This window comes from Cherax quadricarinatus, chromosome 20 (assembly GCF_038502225.1).
Source record: "Cherax quadricarinatus isolate ZL_2023a chromosome 20, ASM3850222v1, whole genome shotgun sequence".
Lineage (NCBI taxonomy): Eukaryota > Metazoa > Arthropoda > Malacostraca > Decapoda > Parastacidae > Cherax > Cherax quadricarinatus.
In genome coordinates, this window is record NC_091311.1 from 24,422,191 (window position 1) to 24,440,037 (window position 17,847).

The following is a 17,847-nucleotide window of genomic DNA, read 5'->3' on the forward strand; positions in this document are numbered from 1 at the left end:
AGAGGTTTAACAGCAGATCAGCAGCAGAGTAACCTTTCCTGAAGCCATATTGACGATCACAAAATAGTGAGTGATAGTTAAACAACTCCGTCATTTGTCTTGAGATTATTGTCTCAAGGATCTTACCAGTGATTGACAGGAGTGACACTGGTCTGTAGTTGCTGATTTCTGCTCTGCTCTTCTTTTTGTGAACAGGTACTACATTTGCCTCTTTCCACAGAGAGGGCCATTTACACTGTACTAGGCAGTGCAGAAAAATGCGAGTTAGAGGTGCTGCTAGCTGGTCTGCACATCTCAGCAATCTTGGGCTCAACTTGTCTGGGCCCACAGCCTTTTCTTGGTCAAGCGATTTAACCCTTTGGGGGTTTCGGACGTACTAGTACGTCTTACGACCCAGGGTTTTTGACGTACTATACACCTAAATTCTAGCGCCCTCAAATCTAGTGAGAGAAAGCTGGTAGGCCTACATATGAAAGAATAGGTCTATGTGGCCAGTGTGAGCAGTATAAAAAAAATCCTGCAGCACACAGTGCGTAATGAGAAAAAAAAAACTTTGTGTTTTTGGATTAAAACAGCAACTTTGCACTGTATTTTCATGTGGTATTAATGTTGTATTCTAGTTTTCTTGGTCTCATTTTATAGAATGGAAGACATATTACAGAAATTGAGATGATTTGGACTGGTTTTACAATGAAAAGTACAATGAAGTAGCAGAAATGTTCGATTTTTACCGAAGTTCAAAAGTAAACAAATCATGCCAAGCATCCAATACACATCAACTGGTGAGTCTAATATTCTTTCACAAGTGTGCTGATATTATTTATACCATTTCTACACTAATGCAGTAGTCTGCATAATAGTAAATCTTATTTTTTTGTAAGAATAAAAATTCAAAGTGGAAAGCCAAAGAAATATAAGAGGGGTCTGGGGATGTGACTAACCAACAGAGAACTTGTTATTTTAGTATGTCACTCGGGGTACCACTGTAGTATGCTCCTCACTTAGTGACAAATTTGTTTACCGACATCGTCTTAGGAATGGAACTCCATTGCTAAGTGAGGAGAGGCTGTATACACTTACATTGTGTGCAATTTAAAGTGTTTGTATTATGATGATAATAATAATGATAATAATGTTTTTATTTTTTTATTTTTTATTATTAACACATCGGCCGATTCCCACCAAAGCAGGGTGGCCTGATAAATGAAAAAATTTCATCATCATTCACTCCATCACTGTCTTGCCAGAGGGGTGCTTTACACTACAGTTATAAAACTGCAGCATTAACACCCCTCCTTCAGAGTGTAGACACTGTACTTCCCATCTCCAGGACTCAAGTCCGGCCTGCCGGTTTCCCTGAATCCCTTCATAAATGTTACTTTGCTCACACTCCAACAGCACATCAAGTATTAAAAACCATTTGTCTCCATTCACTCCTATCAAATACGCTCATGGACGCTTTCTGGAAGTCCAAGCCCCTCGCACACAAAACCTCCTTTACCCCCTCCCTCCAACCCTTCCTAGACCAACCCTACCCCTGCCTTCCCACTACAGATTTATACACTCTCAAAGTCATTCTGTTTTGTTCCATTTTCTCTACATGTCCGAACCACCTCAACAACCCCTCCTCAGCCCTCTGGATAATAATTTTGGTAATCCCACGCCTTCTCCTAATTTCCGAACTACAAATTCTCTGCATTATATTCACACCACACATTGCCCTCAGACATGACATCTCCACTGCCTCCAGCCTTCTCCTCATTGCAACTTTCATCACTCAACACAATGCAAGCTTTCTCTCCCTCTTTACCACCAGTTACCCCCAGTAATATTATTGTGTATACATTTTTTTGGTGGTGAACTAGAGATGTTGAAGATATTGGCCTTACCAGCTATGTGTAATTTATATATATAAATATAGGAAACACTTAGCTGATAAATGACAGCAAATCGTCTACACAGCCGCCCCTGCAGACGAGGTCTAGAAGCTGTCGAAACCATGTCAACATGGGCTGTCAAAAAATATATAATTTGTAAGTTAAATTACCCCTAGGGGGTGTTATGTCAGCATATTTCATACACTGGTGGCTGACGATGTACGTACTTGTTTGGACTCAAAAGTCCACACCTTACTGCCGACTATAGGTTGATTACAAACTCCTTGCGACTCAAGAACTGCGCAGTCCCCCGATCTACAAGAAATTCGTAACATACCTTGCTCTTGTAGCGTGAGCTATGGTGTTCTCAACACCTTCGACAGGTATCGGTGACTTGATAGAAGCTGAAGTGTCCTTGGATGTCCACGTCTTCCATTGTCTAGGAAACGCACACTGGTACACTATGTTCCACAAGATTTGTCTTTATTGTTCACAATGTATCACAAGAGAAGCTGATCACACTTCTCTTACGTTTATTGTGTTTGAGACACTTTGTTCACACTAACGCACAGATCAGTGTTCTTTGCTAGTTATCCTGGCGTCAGTGTCACTCTCCCTAGAGTCAAAGATAGTCTGGCGATGCCACACCGTCCCAAGCCGTTGCTCCCCTAATACGCAAAAAAACACTGACCTAGTACCTTGCATCCTTGTCACCTCCTCGATGAAGCAAAGCAGAATGTTTGTTTCTTGCTGTCTTAAGCATAGACAACAATGTACACTATCTTTACTATGGTAATAAAGTGGGAGCAGGATTTTCCTTAATTGTCCTGCTAAAGTAAGAATGTACTGTCTCTTATAAAAATACACTTTGCAACACCGCTGTAAGGAGCAGAGGTCATTTGACTACGTGGCATAGCATCTGTGATCAATTACTCACTCTAGCAGTAAACAAGACGCTCGCCCCTTTTGAGAGGGCTTGGACCCTCAGGGCTGAAAGGGGCTGAGGGGGCTGAAAGGGCTGAAGGGGGCTGATACCCCCCTCCTGGAGAAAATTTCTCCACAAGAGAAAATGTTTTTCTTTCCGACACTCCGACAACTAGAAAAACATTTCATTTTTTTTTTAACAAACCGGCTGTATCCCACCAAGGCAGGGTGGCCCAAAAAGAAAAACGAAAGTTTCTCTTTTTAAATTTAGTAATTTATACAGGAGAAGGGGTTACTAGCCCCTTGCTCCCGGCATTTTAGTCGCCTCTTACAACACGCGTGGCTTATGGAGGAAGAATTCTGTTCCACTTCCCCGTGGAGATAAGAGGAAATGTGTAAGAATGGTATATAATACCGACAAGATGAAATTAAGACACATGTGCAACATCTGGGTATCTTTATTGTAGACGTTTCGCCATCCAGTGGCTTTATCAATACAAATTCTAGGACATAACTTGAAGACAGTAGAACTATGTACAGAAGACGAGGTAATCAGTCCCTCAACCTAGGAGTAGGTGCGAAGAGCACCATAGTCGTGGAGATTCTGAAGCAGAGTGAGGAAGAGCCAGTTGTGAGTGTGGGGGAAGTTCGTGAGGCAGTAGGTAAAATGAAAGGGGGTAAGGCAGCCGGGATTGATGGGATAAAGATAGAAATGTTAAAAGCAGGTGGGGATATAGTTTTGGAGTGGTTGGTGCAATTATTTAATAAATGTATGGAAGAGGGTAAGGTACCTAGGGATTGGCAGAGAGCATGCATAGTTCCTTTGTATAAAGGCAAAGGGGACAAAAGAGAGTGCAAAAATTATAGGGGGATAAGTCTGTTGAGTATACCTGGTAAAGTGTATGGTAGGGTTATTATTGAAAGAATTAAGAGTAAGACGGAGAATAGGATAGCAGATGAACAAGAAGGCTTTAGGAAAGGTAAGGGGTGTGTGGACCAGGTGTTTACAGTGAAACATATAAGTGAACAGTATTTAGATAAGGCTAAAGAGGTCTTTGTGGCATTTGACAGGGTGGATAGGGGGGCAATGTGGCAGATGTTGCAGGTGTATGGTGTAGGAGGTAGGTTACTGAAAGCAGTGAAGAGTTTTTACGAGGATAGTGAGGCTCAAGTTAGAGTATGTAGGAAAGAGGGAAATTATTTCCCAGTAAAAGTAGGCCTTAGACAAGGATGTGTGATGTCACCGTGGTTGTTTAATATATTTATAGATGGGGTTGTAAGAGAAGTAAATGCAAGGGTCTTGGCAAGAGGCGTGGAGTTAAAAGATAAAGAATCACACATAAAGTGGGAGTTGTCACAGTTGCTCTTTGCTGATGACACTGTGCTCTTGGGAGATTCTGAAGAGAAGTTGCAGAGATTGGTGGATGAATTTGGTAGGGTGTGCAAAAGAAGAAAATTAAAAGTGAATACAGGAAAGAGTAAGGTTATGAGGATAACAAAAAGATTAGGTGATGAAAGATTGGATATCAGATTGGAGGGAGAGAGTATGGAGGAGGTGAATGTATTCAGATGTTTGGGAGTGGACGTGTCCGCGGATGGGTCTATGAAAGATGAGGTGAATCATAGAATTGATGAGGGGAAAAGGGTGAGTGGTGCACTTAGGAGTCTGTGGAGACAAAGAACTTTGTCCTTGGAGGCAAAGAGGGGAATGTATGAGAGTATAGTTTTACCAACGCTCTTATATGGGTGTGAAGCATGGGTGATGAATGTTGCAGCGAGGAGAAGGCTGGAGGCAGTGGAGATGTCATGTCTGAGGGCAATGTGTGGTGTGAATATAATGCAGAGAATTCGTAGTTTGGAAGTTAGGAGGAGGTGCGGGATTACCAAAACTGTTGTCCAGAGGGCTGAGGAAGGGTTGTTGAGGTGATTCGGACATGTAGAGAGAATGGAGCGAAACAGAGTGACTTCAAGAGTGTATCAGTCTGTAGTGGAAGGAAGGCGGTGTAGGGGTCGGCTTAGGAAAGGTTGGAGGGAGGGGGTCAAGGAGGTTTTGTGAGCAAGGGGCTTGGACTTCCAGCAGGCATGCGTGAGCGTGTTTGATAGGAGTGAATGGAGACAAATGGTTTTTAATACTTGACGTGCTGTTGGAGTGTGAGCAAAGTAACATTTATGAAGGGGTTCAGGGAAACCGGCAGGCCGGACTTGAGTCCTGGAGATGGGAAGTACAGTGCCTGCACTCTGAAGGAGGGGTGTTAATGTTGCAGCTTAAAAACTGTAGTGTAAAGCACCCTTCTGGCAAGACAGTGATGGAGTGAATGATGGTGAAAGTTTTTCTTTTTCGGGCCACCCTGCCTTGGTGGGAATCGGCCAGTGTGATAATAATAATAAAAATATTTTAGTAATAGGATTAAATAATAAAACTATACTATATAATCTATGTCAAGTTTTAAAAGTGTGTAAGCATTAGTATTAGTCTGCCTGAAATGCTCAGGTATCATGTGGGAGTTCGATACGTGGATTAGGGTAGAAATACTGACGTAGGCTGTTATACGTATAATTACTGATATGTGGACAGAGCCCGCAGCCGTACCTATCTCCTTGGCTACACTCGTAAAACTGCCTAGCCGGCTGGCCAGTACCCCGTAGTGGGTCTTTTGAATTAGTGTCAGCTCAGCACAATATGAAGACCGTGGCTCAAGACGGTTGGTCGTGAGTCAACGGACACTGGTTACTGGTAACTGGTTACTACGTTACTAGTACTGAGAGCTCGGCGACGCTAACGTATGTCGTCCCGACATACAACTAATACAAACTAGAGATGGCAGGTACACGGCTTGGGCTGATTCTATACAATGTCAAAGTACACAACATGAAACATTATAGATACATAAGTAGAACATTGGAATGAATGGCCAGTACCCCGTAGTGGGTCTTTTGAATTAGTGTCAGCTCAGCACAATATGAAGACCGTGGCTCAAGACGGTTGGTCGTGAGTCAACGGACACTGGTTACTGGTAACTGGTTACTACGTTACTAGTACTGAGACAGGCATGTTAGTAGCTTTGTTAAGTATGTACAGCACTTTATAAAATGTAAATCACACATTGCAACCTTTGCAAAGAAATAAAAATTTGTATTTGTAAAAATAGAATGTTTAACAATTTGGCTTTTTTTTTTAATGCTAGCTATCTCCCACTGAGGTGGGGTGACCCAAAAAGGAAACAGTTTCACCATCATTCACACTATTACTATTTTGTGAGATGCACATAAATATGACAGTTTAGATGTTCCACTAAACAGCAAATAACCCAAACCCCTCCTTTAACCCCTTCACTGTCCAAATGTAGATCTATGTTCTCTCGCTCAGCGCTCCGAATGTTTTGAAAAAAAAAATTGTTTTTGTTTTTCTTAATTAACCCTTAAACTGTCCAAATGTAGATCTACGCTCACTCACACAGCACTCCGAGTATTTTGAAAATATTTTTTTTTCTTAAACAGGGCAATTTTCTGTGTTATAAGACCAAAAAAAAATGTTTAGGACCAGTATTTACCGAGATATAAGACCGTGAAGTTGGCGCTGGATGCTCGCCTGACGGCATTATGGAGTCCTGCCACTTGCAGAAGTGTTACCGATATACCTTTTTGTCTCGTTTTTATTTTAATTTATATAATTTTTATGTTCTGATAATTAAGATTTATAATAGTTCTTGTGATTTCATAGCCAATATTTGTTCAAGACACTAATACAGTGGACCCCCGCATAACGATCACCTCCGAATGCGACCAATTATGTAAGTGTATTTATGTAAGTGCATTTGTACGTGTATGTTTGGGGGTCTGAAATGGACTAATCTACTTCACAATATTCCTTATGGGAACAAATTCGGTCAGTACTGGCACCTGAACATACTTCTGGAGTGAAAAAATATCGTTAACCGGGGGTCCACTGTATTAGGTACTGAAATAGTCACAAACACACTGACAGGTGAATATTTTCACCTGCCTTAGTCATTTACTATTGTCTAGTAATATATACAAAGTATTTATAGGTCTCAGCAATGTTTTAGACATGCTGGAGTATATATGAAACTTCTTGAAGCATGGTGTTTATGACGAGTCACTAAACTGCTGACGGTAAGCAGTGGGGTGACACGTGATGATGAAGCACTGCTGCAGAGAACCCTGGCTTTATTTGTTTTCACTGTTACACACAAACATGTATGTCTGTCTGTCTATCTGTCTATGTCTATCTTCTTGTCTGTCTTTCTGTCTGCCTGTGTATCTCAGTCTTTCTGTCTGCATGTGTGTGTGTGTCTGTCTGCCTGTGTGTGTCTTTCTGTCTGCTTGTCTCTCAGTCTCAAAGAGTGGCTCATAAATCAACAGGTATTACACACGATGCAGAAGTGATAATGCATATTACTTGCCAGTCATGCTTTTTATGTCTTATATCTGCAAGCACTGTTTAGCACTTTGCCTGGAACTTTTGGGTTATCCTAGGTAATTTACATTAGGCATAATTGTACTTATGTGTACATGTGAGAGAGAGACAGAGATATAGACAGATAGAGATATAGACAAATAGAGATATAGACAAATAGAGATATAGACAGATTTAGACAGACAGATATACACAGTCGGAGAGAGCCAAAGCCAGCCAGCCAGCCAGCCAGCATTCAGCCACCTAGCCAGCCTACTGAATACGTATTACACATATTCCAGAATCGTTTCTCTTTACTTAGGGCATAGTTTATCAGACATTCTGGCAGAATGACACTACCAATAGTATCAGAAATGAGAGGATGTTGCACAAATGTTACAAATGGGTTATTATTGAGGTTTTTTATATTTCCTTGACCAATTGTGGCCACATCCATCACTTTCCTATTAGAAGGGGAGTGTTAATACGACATGACATCATTGAATCCCTGGTGTTTCAACTTCAAATTCAAATTTATTTATTTCTTTGCAAGTAGTACATTGAGGTTATGTATTTACAATAATGGGTTGCAGTGCAAAGAGAGCCTCTATTATGCCTAGGCATTATGGGCCAACTTAATTTAATGGCTTACTGACTACTTAATACTAGAAAAAATTATCATAGTTGTACAATAGTTCTATTTATTATAAATGAATCTAAGTTATATAAACCAAAGGATACATTCATATTTTCAAAAATGCTTTTTATGAAACATGATTCAATTATATTCCTGTGGACAATGGACAATAGGTTCAAAAGTAATTATTGAAATTATATTATGGGAATATAACATTGTGATTTGCTAAAGGTAGTTTACAGTATGAGAATGCTACAATTTGGTGTAGGGCAATACTGTTTTGGGTAGGTATTTATACTACTATGTAGTATTAGTCAATGTATGAACTTTGTCGTCTTAGTCTTGAAGTTTTAAGATTTTGGTGATTGGGGGATTTATTGGTAAAGTTAAATATTGAGTATTTAGTCTAGGGTGATTAACCCTTGCAGGGTCCAGAGGCCAAATTTCAAAGTGTACACCGCTACTTTGAGCTCAGTTTCAAGCCATTTCCAGTATTAAAATCAATCAAAATCATCTCTATTTCTGTAATATATCTTCCATTCTATCAAATGAGACCAAGAAATTGCAAATACAACTATAAAAACATATAAAAAACACTGTAAAATCATTGTTTTAATCAAAAATTACGGTCTCAGTTTTTTCTCTCATTATGCACTGTGTGCTGCAGGGTATGTTTTATGTGGTGCACACTTACCACATAGATGTATTCTCTCATATCTAGGCCCAAATATACCACTCACAGCTTATCAGAGTGAGCTGAGCTCATGATGTAGATCTACGGTTTGGACCCTCAACTCAAAGCTGTAGAACTACGACATGGACCCTGAAAGGGTTAAGTGGTTTTTGAGAAAGAGTCTTAAATTGATTTTCAGACCGGGTTTCTTTAGTATTTTCTGGTAATGAATTCCAAATTTTGGGGCCCTTTATGTGCATCGAGTTTTTACACAGTGTGATATGGACACGAGGTACATCAAAAAGAGGTCCGTGTCTTGTGTTATGGTCGTGTGTCCTGTTAAGGTTGGTGAGGAGAAGTTTGAGTGGAGGGTTTATGTTTGCGTGTATTGTTCTATGTACGTAATAGGCACATGAATAAGTATGGATGTTCTTCATGGTGAGCAGATTTAGACTTTTGAATATTGATGGGGTATGCTGTCGGGAGTGAGAATTTGTTATCATTCTGACTGCAGCCTTTTGCTGTGTTATTAGTGGTCTTAGGTGATTTAATGTTGTTGGTCCCCATGCACAAATTCCATATGTGAGATAAGGGTAGATGAGTGAATGATACAGTGCAAGGAAAACTGATTGTGGAACATAGTACTGTATCTTTGATAGTATGCCTACTGTCTTAGAGATTTTCTTGGAAATTTGTTGTATATGTGTCTGGAATTTTGGGCTACTGTCATGGTGGATTCCTAGGAATTTTCCGTCTGTGAGTCTTGTGATGGGTGATCCGTTTAGCGTTATGTTAAGTTGACCATATACAGCTGTTTCCAAACTGAATGAAATAGGTTTTGTCAGTATTCAGGTTAAGTTTATTAGTCATCATCCAGGCAGATATTTTCTGCAATTCGGCATTGACAGTATTGGCGAGTATGACTGGGTTTGGGTGGGAGAAAACGTTTATTGTGTCATCTGCAAGTAATATGGGTTTGAGTAGCTGTGATGCATTCGGTAGGTCATTGATGTAAATGAGAAAGAGGAATCGTCCAAGGACACTTCCCTGTGGGACTCCTACTGTGATTGGTTGAGTGGAAGAGTTTGCACCATTTGTGTACACATATTGGCTTCTGTTACTAAGGTATGACTTTAAGTAGTTGAGGGAGTGGCCTCTTATACCATAGTGTGTTAATTTTGTGTGCAGCAGTTCATGGTCGACTGTATCAGAAGCTTTATGTAAATCAATTAAAATTCTCAGTGGGACATCTTTCTTCTTGAGAGCTGTATATATTATTTCTAGCATGTGTATGATAGTATCATTTGTGCTTTTATTATTCCTGAATCCAAACTGACAGGGGTTTAGTATGTTGTGTGAGACAAGGTGGGAATCTATGAATTAATTTTTCAAATATTTTAGAGAGCAGTGGTAAGTTAGATATTGGTCAGTAGTTATTCAAGTCAGCTTGGTCACCTCCTTTGTGGACCGGGGTGACCCTCGTTAGTTTGAGAGTCGCTGGGAAGGTGAAGGATTCAATGGATTTGTTAAAGAGTGTTGCAATAATTGGTGACAATACTTGAGAAGCTATTTTGTAAATAAAAGTTGGCAAGTTGTTTATGTCTCCTGCGTTGTTTTTAAGGGTGTTGATGATGAGCGAGACTTTTGTTGGGTTGGTAGGAGTTAGGAATAGTGTATTCAGGTATGTGCCCATGAGGTAGTCCCTTTCCCTCTTACCACCCATTACCCCTGCATCCTTCCCTGCTGTGCTGTGCTGTATAACCCTTCTGGTTTAGCGCTTCTTTCAGATTATAATAATAATAATCCGGACAGCATCGTTCGAGGGCATTTATTATCTTCAGCTAGCATTTTTATGGCTGAATTGTATGCCATTCTCATAGCACTTATCTGTATTGCATCTATGCCTGTGTCACCATTTGTGGCCATTTCAGACTCTTTAGTGCTTTACAGGCTATACCTCATCCCCTGGTTTTTCATATCCAACTTTGGTTATGCCGTATCTAGCAAGCACAAAGATATTGTTTTTCGTTGGGTCCCTGGTCATGTTGACATATAGGGCAATGAACAGGCAGACACTGTGAACAGTACATTCACAGACTGTTTTGCTGTAATTGCTATCCACCTTTGCACCCATTGGCAACAACGTTGGTCTGATCTGCTACATAACAAATTATGTTCTGTTAAACCAAGTACAATGGACCTTCCCTTTTCATCTTTAATTCATTCCAGAGTCTCCAACGAAATGTGAAATCGACTAAAACTGAAGCCATTTTCCCCATAAGAAATAATGTAAATCCAATTAATCTGTTTCAGACATCCAAAAGTATAAAAAAATGCATTTTATAGAGACCTGTATTCCACGGCTTATTTATCTATCACAATTCATCTAATATGACACAGTAAACAATATTAATAACATAGAAACATGATATATACTCTAGAATGAATAAAATATGTCGTTATGTATGTGAGGAATAAGTGGTGGTGGTGATGTTGTTGGGTTTATAAGGGCTAATGAGAGAAACTGTACATATTAGTGGTAGTGTAGGCGGCAGCAAAAGCCACAAACACTATTCACACAACCAATGTACGTAATTTATAAATAAGAAATATTTACATTTTAATTTATATATAAGAAATATTTACACTTACTGTACCTTGGAGATGCTGACTCCTCCAATAACATTGGAGGAGTCAGTTTCGTGTCATCTTTTTTCTATCACTTAATCACTTATTTCCTACACTGTTAATACTACACTTTATCGCTGGCTGGTGCTATAACCTTTATCGAGTCCTGCTGCTTTAGTATCGTATGTATCGTAGAATCACTGAAGAAGGCACATTCTCCCCTCTCTCTTCCTCCTCCAGCTTGGTACTTTTTCTACGAGATTTTTCTTGAATTCTATCGTGTTTTTCACTTTCATTATCAACGGGCTGGCACAAGCAGCTTTCTTTGGGCCCATGGTGGCTTATTTAGCAATAAACAAGTGCAAAAAACAATGAATTATTACAAAATGTTTCCTGTGGCCTCGCAGGATAATGTTCACTTACCCATAAACAAAGCGACACTGCCTCCTCAGAATGCATGTGTGGGAGGTTGTGTGCACAGCACACTTGGACATCTACCATACCACTGACGAGAATGGAGGAAAGCAACAGAAACTGAGCCAATGTTTTTTACCATACCACTGACAAGAACGGAGGAAAGCAATGAAAACAGAGCCAATAACTTTACAGAAAAAATCGGAGATAACAGAAATGAGTGAAAACAGAGCCCAACAAAAAGGGAGGGTCCACTGTATAGGTTTCTAGCCATCTTCTTCTCATAAGTGTCGAGGTTGGGAGACTACTCTCTCCCATCTTCACATCGGCCACCCTCATCCTACTCAGGGTTTCTCATGGAGAAGTGCCTTGTTCCACTCTGTGAGAATTGTTAGGTTCCAATTTCTGTTAGCCATATTCTGTTGGACTGCCCACTCTATCAACAAGCATGTAGAATTGACCTCCAACATCATCATCACCACTCTACTGCCCTTACTTTAACTTCTGTCCATTAACCCAAACTTTCTCGTTGACTTTTTAACAGCGGCTGATTTACTGCACAAACTCCGATGATGATGATGATGCCTCTAGCACTCCTCACAGCCCTTTCTACCTCAATCTCATGCTATACTCTACTCCTGCACTATCCACTGCCCTGCTGCACTCTCTGACCTAATAATAATCCGTCTCCCTCTTGATACCCAATACCCCTGCACTCTTCCCTGCCCTGCTGCACTGTATGACCCTTGTAGGTGTAGTGCTTCTTTTTGATTATAATAATAATAATAATTAAGGATTATGTCAATATTAGAGCAATGTTTAAAAATGCTTGGCCTCCAAAATCACAAAATGAACCAAAATCTGAAATATAATTTGTTATACATCAGTGAATTTGTGAATTTGTAGGGATCATTGTACCATGTAACAGCATTTTACTGCTGTTATATCTGCTTCATCTTTTTTCCTCACAGAGTTAGGATTTTTTTTTAGTATTTTGGGGTTTATGTCCATTGTTCTTCTTAAGTCCATTATTCATTTTAGAATTATTTGATTTGGCTACTTTCCATCCTAGATCATGCAAAAGCACATAATTGAAATGAGTGATAAATAAAGCCATCTTTTTAACTATTCAAGTACTGTATTACAGATCAGCCATCACTAATCCGGCAATCAGTAATTCGGTTCCATCAGTAATCCAGCACTAATTTCGGCTAGCATAATTTCAAATTTCCGGGATTGCCATACCAACCTGCCACTACTGTTTGGTGGTGCTACTTGCTACATAAGTTAGTCCAATTTCTTTTTCTCCATTTATTTTTATAACCTGCTCACTTTTAACCCTAGTCATGGCTCCAACAAATAAAAGAAATACTTCTCGATGTGTAAAGCACATACACCGTACATTGTCCCTAAAAGATAAGGTGGCTTTGAAGCCACTGTTGGTCACCATGAGCTCAGCTCACTCAGATAAGCTGTGACTGGTAAATTTGGGCCTGTGCAGTAAGTGTGCACTATACACAAAAAAAAAATATCCTGCAGCACGCAGTGCATACTGAGAAAAAATTGCGAACGTGTTTTTGGTGTAAAACAGCAACCTTGCAGTGTATTTTTGTATGGTTTTTATGGTTTTATTCTCATCGTTTTTGGTTTTATTTGATAGAGTGGAAGATATATTACAGAAGCAGATATGTTGTTGATTGGTTTCATGAAGGAAAGTAACTTAAAATTGAGCACAAAGTTCAATTTTTGCCAGTGTTCAAGAGTAAACAGATGGCATCATCATCTAATACGTGTCCAACTGGCTGGTCTAATACACGGTCACAAATGGGTTGACATTATTTATACAGTTATTACAATAATGCAGTAGTCTGCATAAAAGGAAATCGATTTTTTGTGTGAAAACATTCAAAATTTACAGCAAGAGTAATGTAAGAGGGGCCTGGAGATGTGACTAATGAACAGAGAAAATGTTATTTTAGTGCCAGGAATGTCCGCATTGTTTATTTCGGACCCTATTTTATAATTGGCTTCTCTTGAAATTGTGTGAAATTGGCCAAATTACCAATTTTTGATCATTTTATTGAGTAGTTGAAATAGGTTAATGGGCAGTTTCTTGTACTCAATCGACAGAACTGAAGGAATGCTAGCAAAATAGCAACAAGTTTGGTAGACTGGAACAATGGAATGGGCCAAAAATAGGGCATAAATTGGGTGAAATCACTGATGCATAAATATCACCACTGGGTTAAGCATATTCTAACCTAACCACTCTGTAATCTGGCAAAATCACTACTCCAGCACCCTACAGGTCCCAATGATGCCAGATTAGTGATGGTCAATCTCTAGCATAAAACAAATTAATACATGTATCTTTTTCTTGATACTGAATTGTAGTTTAAATGGAAAGTATTGTTGACTGTCATCGATATAAGATGAGCAAAAAGTTGTTCTTTAAAGTTTAAGAGATGCAAAAGTTGCTTTTGAAAATTCTGAGTTTCTTTAAGCATATGTATATTCATATCTCAGAAACTCTATCTGTCTTTTCATAGGTGTGTTTTTGATGGACCACATGAACAGTAACGATGACAATGTAAGTGGTTCTTCTCCACGTGGTAATAAGAAGTTATCCTTTAAGACGCCACGCAAAACCTCCGCTGTTGTCACCTCGGCTGGAGCAGCAACACCACTTCCTGACAGCCCTGTGCCACCACCACGTAGACCCAAGGACAGTGTTCATGTAAATCCAAGAAATAAATAGCTACATAAACTGTCCACATGTCAGTTCTGAAGTTCATGAATGGTTTGTGATCGTGTGTGTTATGGTGTTAGGTAACTGCATTATATACAAGATAGGAAATGCTGAAGCTGTTCATTAGAACAAATTCTTACCTACATTTTCTGGTTTATTCATATGCACTCCCAGATAAAAAAAAAAATCATAAATATTCATTGTGTGGGTTTAGTGACAAAACCAAATGCTCATACATGGCTTATTGATAATACATTATTAAGTTATGAAATTAAATACAATGAACAGCAAAGAAAGAAAAGTTAATGAGAAATTTCCAGGGTAAATTGTAGTCCAAAGATATGATGTACATAATTCTCAAATTTGCTAAATGTAATGTCTAGCAAAGATAATTTAAAAATAGATGAATATACAAATGCACAAAAGAACCCATATGAAGGTAATAAAATGTAAACTAAAATGAATACACGTATATTCTGATCTCACACTGATGATATATTCACAAACTAAATTATGAGGAAGAGAAGGAATTTTTAAGCATAGGCAAGGCAAGTCTCCTAAATTACTATTACATTCATGGGGAGCCCCCATGAATGTAATTAGGACAAAGGTATTCATTTCACCAGTTACCGTCATACCTTTTAAGACATTGAAATTGGATTGTGATGCAATCATAGCCAAGTAAATAATTTTGCACTTTTGCAATTTGTTTTTCTCTATATTGGAAGCTACTTCCCAGTAAATATTATGGTTTAAAGATTGTTAACATGCTGTTAAACTACTAAACTCTCCTTTGCAAATCAGTCTTATCTTTTATGTGTATTTGCTCTCGTGATTAAATTTCTTAATATTTGTCCTGTGACTGGTTACAGTATTTACAAGGAATTTCATTTACACCAGATACATTGAGAATCTTTTGTTTATTGAAAACATTGGTTACACATTAAGGTAATGAGATACAGTTTTGTTGTTGAGCTTTTACTTTAAATATTGCAATGCATGTTTTGTGGGAAAGAATTAACAATTTAGTGTCACTTTCCATTGTGTTTGTTGCTTTTATTTTCTCTGGAGGCTGTGTTTTAGGTTGTCCTCATATTATTTAGGTGTGGACACCATACTCCCTTTAATATTCTAATTTTGGTTTAACATGTGTTATGAAGATCATTATATTGTTTAAGCATATCTCCCATTCAAATTTTTTTATGAAGGATATTTTAATGAGTTTACTAGTGTAGCACACAGGATACATACTGTTTCATTAAAATGATAATCTATTGACATTCTTTGTTACGACAACTTCTAAGCATTTGTGGACAGTACAAGTTAGAATCGTGACTGAAAAAAAAGCATAAACAGCTGAATGCATAGGGTTATTGTAAATAATTAGTAAATTCCTTTTGATTATGAGGTTATCAAGGAAGAGTAACCTGCCATCTTTCTCCCACTCTAAATTTATTGTTTGAAACATTCATTCAAATTTATCAAGAATATCTTTCTTCATATTCCTCTTATAAAAATAACAATAATTCAGTAACATGCCACCTCTTAAGGTTTAGTTGTTTAGAATCAATTAAAAAACTAAAAGCAACAAAATAAAACTGAAATGATTAATTTCTTGCCACAAAAGATGATTTAAAAACATGGAAATATAGTTATACTAAAACAAAATTGTACTTTGGAAACTTAAACACACATGCAGTTTAATGTGATCCTTTATTGACAACGTTTCGCCCACACAGTGGGCTTTTTCAAGTCACAAACAGATCTGTTTGTGACTTGAAAAAGCTCACTGTGTGGGCGAAATGTTGTCAATAAAGGATCAAATTAAACTGCATATGTGTTTAAGTTTCCATTGTGTCGGTATTTTATACCATTTATTTTCAAAATTGTACTTTGTTACCCATAACGAAATAAGTAATAGTGTAAGCAGTGGTTTCAAAGAGCAAATACCTTGATGTATATGCTGTATATGAAGTTCCTTGCAAAGATCAGGACCTGACCACAGGGATGATGATCCTCACAATAATCCTCAGGTTTACAGGTAATCATGTGTGCTACAATTAAGTTAGATATGCACAAAATTGTTCAGTTGTCCAGCATGTTAAGAATCATTTACCTAATGTTAACTAGAAAGTTAATGCAATATCCCCACCCCTGAAGGAGAGTGGAGGGGGATATTGTGGTTTGGAGGGGCATTTGAGCTGTAGTGTTAGCCTGGCTAAAGTGTTTCTTCTGTTTTGGATCACCCTCCCTCAGTGTGAGACAGCCAGTGTGTTAATAAATAAATATATTAATAAATAACTAGGTAGTAGGTTGGTAGACAGCAACCGCCCAGGGAGGTACTACCGTCCTGCCAAGTGAGTGTAAAACGAAAGCCTGTAATTGTTTTACATGATGGTAGGATTGCTGGTGTCTTTTGTCTGTCTCATAAATATGCAAGATTACAGGTAAGTCTTGCTACTTCTACTTACACTTAGGTCACACTACACATACATGTACAAGCATATATATACACACCCCTCTGGGTTTTCTTCTATTTTCTTTCTAATTCTTGTTCTTGTTTATTTCCTCTTATCTCCATGGGGAAGTGGAACAGAATTCTTCCTCTGTAAGCCATGCGTGTCGTAAGAGGCGACTAAAATGCCGGGAGCAAGGGGCTAGTAACCCCTTCTCCTGTATATATTACTAAATTTAAAAGGAGAAACTTCAGTTTTTTCTTTTGGGCCACCCCACCTCAGTGGGATACGGCTGGTACGTTGAAAGAAAGAAAGAAAGAATGCACAAAATTGTTCAGTTGTCCAGCATGTTAAGAATCATTTACCTAATGTTAACTAGAATGTTAATGCAATATCCCCACCCCTGAAGGAGAGTGGAGGGGGATATTGTGGTTTGGAGGGGCATTTGAGCTGTAGTGTTAGCCTGGCTAAAGTGTTTCTTCTGTTTTGGATCACCCTCCCTCAGTGTGAGACAGCCAGTGTGTTAATAAATAAATATATTAATAAATAACTAGGTAGTAGGTTGGTAGACAGCAACTGCCCAGGGAGGTACTACCGTCCTGCCAAGTGAGTGCAAAACGAATGCCTGTAATTGTTTTACATGATGGTAGGATTGCTGGTGTCCTTTTTTCTGTCTCATAAACATGCAAGATTTCAGGTACGTCTTGCTACTTTTACTTACACTTAGGTCACACTATACATACATGTACAAGCGTATATATACACACACACCCCTCTGGGTTTTCTGCTATTTTCTTTCTAGTTCTTGTTTATTTCCTCTTATCTCCATGGGGAAGTGGAACAGAATTCTTCCTCCATAAGCCATGCATGTTGTACAAGGCGACTAAAATGCCGGGAGCAAGGGGTTATTAACCCCTTCTCCTGTATAAATTACTAAATTTAAAAAAGAGAAACTTATTTTTCTTTTTGGGCCACCCTGCCTAGGTGGGATACGGCCGGTTTGTTGAAAAAAAAAAATTAATAAATAAATATATATATATATCTTTCTTTCAACGCACCAGCCGTATCCCAC

General features: G+C 38.7%; 1 long non-coding RNA gene across 2 annotated transcripts in view; it reads left to right on the top strand.

The window, feature by feature from the left end:
• The window catches only part of LOC128700177 (uncharacterized), a 47,890-nt gene extending 32,985 nt beyond the window's left edge, over nucleotides 1–14,905 (top strand). The window contains exons 2-3 of one of the 2 annotated variants that reach the window (XR_008408731.2): nucleotides 12,115–12,318; nucleotides 14,120–14,905. This is a non-coding gene — a long non-coding RNA (uncharacterized lncRNA). The remainder of the gene's footprint in view (nucleotides 1–12,114; nucleotides 12,319–14,119) is intronic. The other variant, XR_008408732.2, reaches the window with a different exon arrangement.
• The last annotated feature ends 2,942 nt before the right edge of the window (nucleotides 14,906–17,847 follow it).